We start from the raw sequence: 3,992 nt of genomic DNA on the forward strand, positions 1-3,992 counted from the left end.
AGTGCATACCTTTGAATAGTACATATCTCTATCTATTGTATAGAGAGGATAGAGATAGATAGAGATTAAAGCTTCAATTACTACTTCTCTTAGCCTTCAAAAAAATGCCTCCAAATAACTACACCCGTGGTTTAGAATATTGTTTATTGCAAAGAGTAGTGGAGTGGGTTTACTAGTGCCTAAGTTGGCACCGATGCCTATTGAGCTTGCTATTAACTTAATATGGTTAATCCGTAGACAAGCTTCCTTGAACCCTGTAAATCGGGATACCAACTGAGATAAAAAATCCAGTCTTACTTATCCTATTGCAATGAACAACTCGAACCTTCCATAGATTAGAGGGATGTACCTCTTCTTAGGTAGAGAAGAAAGAAACCTAGGTACTAGTTATTAACTATCTATCTCTGCACTCTCTTTATAGAGAGGTAGAGAGGGGTAGGATGAGGGTAATAGAGTAGAGAGAGAACAATAGGAGATTATCTACTCTTGTTGTCCTCTATCTATCTAATATGATAGAGAGATAGGGGGTAGAGACTAGAGAGATAGGGTAGAGAGAGCAATAAGAGATTTATTTATTACTACTCTCTCTATCTTCTATCTCTACATTCTATCTAATTTTAAACCCTAAATCTAAACCTTGATCCTAACCCTAGATTTAAACTCTAATCCCAAATCTGTAACCCTCTATTTTCTCTCCCTGTCTTTCTCCTTTTATCTCTCTCTTTCTCTCTATCTCCCTCCCACCCTCTTTGTCTCTCTCTCTCTCTCTCTCTCTCTCTCTCTCTCTCTCTCTCTCTCTCTCTCTAAACACCCTCTCCCTCCTCCTCTTTCTCTATTCTCTCCCTCTCCCTCTTTCTCTATATCTCTCCTCCTCTCTCTATTCTCTCTCTCTCTCTCTCTCTCTCTCTCTCTCTCTCTCTCTCTCTCTCTCTCTCTCTCTCTCTCTCTATCTATCTATCTATCTCTCCTCCTCTCTCTATTCTGTGTGTGTGTGTGTGTATGTGTGTGTGTGTGCGCGTGCGCGCGTGCTGTTTTTGACCTAGTAGACAACAAGTCACTCTTTTGATAATAACTTTTTCATGTGAACTCCGCTTTAGGTGATCTATAGCCTCAATCAAAGAGCACAAAGCCCTCTACACATTGATGTAAAAAGATATTTTTTTAGAGCAATGGAAGGCTTTGCTATAACAGCATCTCAAAATTGAAAAAAACTATCAAAACTTTGTGTTTTTGTTGTCAACTTGAAGGCAATGTCGGATAAAACTCACAAGGGTGGAAAATCCACACTCTCCATGGAGAATGATGCAAAATCTCCAAAGAATTTGGATGCCAATCCAACCACATCGTCTACAACAACGGAAGCAATGATCATGGCTTACTTGGTCTCATTACAAGAAACCATAAACAAGCAAGATGAAGAGCTGCGTGTACTTGCAATGGAGAATGACACTTTAAGAGTTCTTGTTGTGAAGAATGAGTACCTCAAGAAGGTTCTTGAAATACAAATAACATGCTTGATGCATCTAGACAATGAAGTTCAAGAATGTAAGCGCTCTCTTGTTGACATGAATGTATTGAAAGAGCACTTGGGAAAAGTTGAGAGTGATCATGTATTGAAAGACGAACTGATAGATACAATATGACATGATGTATGTGAGATGAAAATGCATCCAAATCATGGGTTGATATATGTAAAGATAATGTGGTTTCTACATCTCCTATCACGCAAGCCGTTGTCCAAGCAAAGAATGTAGAGAATGTTGACACTCAAGAATTGCAAGAACGGAAAAAACACTCAAAGAACATCGTCATTTGTGGAATCAAGGAGGAAAGCATGGAAACACCCCAATCTCTTATGGTTGCTATTGAAGAGTTTTTTGCTACATACTTTGGCATGTGTGGAATCATGGCTTATGGTGCACATCGAGTTGGAGAAAACAAGGAGTCCCTTGCTCGAGAGAAAGACCTACTGTATGTACCATGGCTGATGAGGTAAAGAGAAAGATCATCCTTGACAATAGTTGGATCTACCTCAAAGGAACGGGTTGTAATGTATATGAGGATCACACTCTTATGGAACAAAATGTACATCGCAAAGCATATGAGGAAAGAAGCAAGAAGGTTAAGGTGTCATCTCAAGAAGAAAAGTCATTTGAGGAGGATGAGACCAACTCACGCTTGCGAATAAGCTTTTGGAATTGTAATGGGTATCCATGGAATGCCAAAATTGGCATTGATGAGCTTACCAATGACTCCAATGTGATACTTCTTACTGAAACATGGGAGCATGATGCACAATGAATTTTTGGATTTGACAAATACGATATGCATTCTTTCATGTGGGCAAAAAATGTAAAGCAATGTAGAGGCCAAGGAGGTGTAGCATGTATGATAAAAAAGGGCTTGAAGATGTTTCCCTTGTCAAAGAAGATAAGTATAAATGCTACTTATGGCTGGAAATCAGCCCACCAAATGGTCAAGTCATGTTTGTGGTTGGTTGCTACATTCCTCACTGGATCCAACTTTTATGCTCTCTTGGATATTGATAGAGATCAGCCCTTTGTTGAACTAAAGGAAGACATCGCTCATTACAAGGATCAGGGTGAAGTCATTGTCTTTGGAGACATGAATGCTCGCACAAATACGTTACAACATGACTCATACATGTACAATCGAAGTTCTAATGATGCAAAATAATTGGATCACTATGGAAAGTCACTTCTACATATGTGGAATGCTCATTGCAAATGGTGTATCTTTATGGCAAGGCACCAATGACTTTACATGTAGAAAGCACAATGGTGATAGTGTGATTGACTATATGTTGTTTTTGTAAGCCACTCTAGAATGCATACAAAGAATACACTTGGTGAATGGAATCCGGAATTAGATCATAGGATATTATGTATTGACCTCAAGTGTGGTAAAAGACTCGAGCATGTAGCCTCCAATCATGATGTGAATCATTCATACCTACGTCTAGACTTCAAACGAGCACTTATATATGCTGATATGGTGGACCAAATGTTAAGCATGACAGAGCTTCAAGAGAGCCCCACATTAGAATGCAAGTGGAAAGTTTTCAAAGAAGTAATTTGCTCTTGTGTGAAGGAATGCTTTTCAATGAAACACATGTCTTGCAAAAGGTCTAAGAAGGGTAGCACCAAGAAGAAATGGTTTGAGATGGAATGTAGTCAAGCCCAAAAACACTTGCTAAGGTTGGATGCAAGCAAAGACAAGGAAATTTACTTGGAATGTTCACACACATACAAAGCACTTGTTCAAAAAAAGAGGAGAAGGTAGGAAGTCAAAATGAAACTTCTTTTAGCGCAAGAGAAAGCACATGCATGTGACAAGTTTTGGAAAAATCTAAAAGGCAAGCGTGTTGAGAGCTTTGGTGACTTGACTCTTGAGGATATGTATACACAATGCAAGAACCTCTATGAGAAACCCAATGTTGATAAGATGGAGTGTTGTAGATCCCTTCCGTTTATGCCTCCCTTATTTACCATTGAAGATGTATGATGCGTGCTTGAATAACATGCTACTCGCAAGGCAGGGGACCTAATTATATGTACAAGCAAGAGAACACGATATTGGATACACGATATATTTAACCTTGCACTTCAGCATGGCATGCCTCATGATTGGAGTGCAAATTGGATCAAACCTTTGCACAAAGGAGGATATGTAAACAATGTGAACAACTATCACACTATAATGGTGGGTTCTTTGATGGCAAAGTTATTTGGATGTATCTTGGAGATGAAGATAAGTGAATGGGCTGAAAATAACAGCAAACGCGCGTTCGGCCAAGCAGGTTTTTAAAAGCATCTTAGCACTATTGATCACCTTTTTACTCTTCGAGCTCTTATGGAAGCGTCTCAATTGAAAAGAAAAAAGTTGTATTGTTGCTTTGTGGATTTCAAAAAAGCTTTTGACATGGTAGCACGAGGAAATCTTTGGAGACATATGCAAAGCCTTCAAGTGCC

This window comes from Adiantum capillus-veneris, chromosome 8 (assembly GCF_014529385.1).
Source record: "Adiantum capillus-veneris isolate H3 chromosome 8, ASM1452938v2, whole genome shotgun sequence".
Taxonomy (NCBI): Eukaryota; Viridiplantae; Streptophyta; class Polypodiopsida; order Polypodiales; family Pteridaceae; genus Adiantum; species Adiantum capillus-veneris.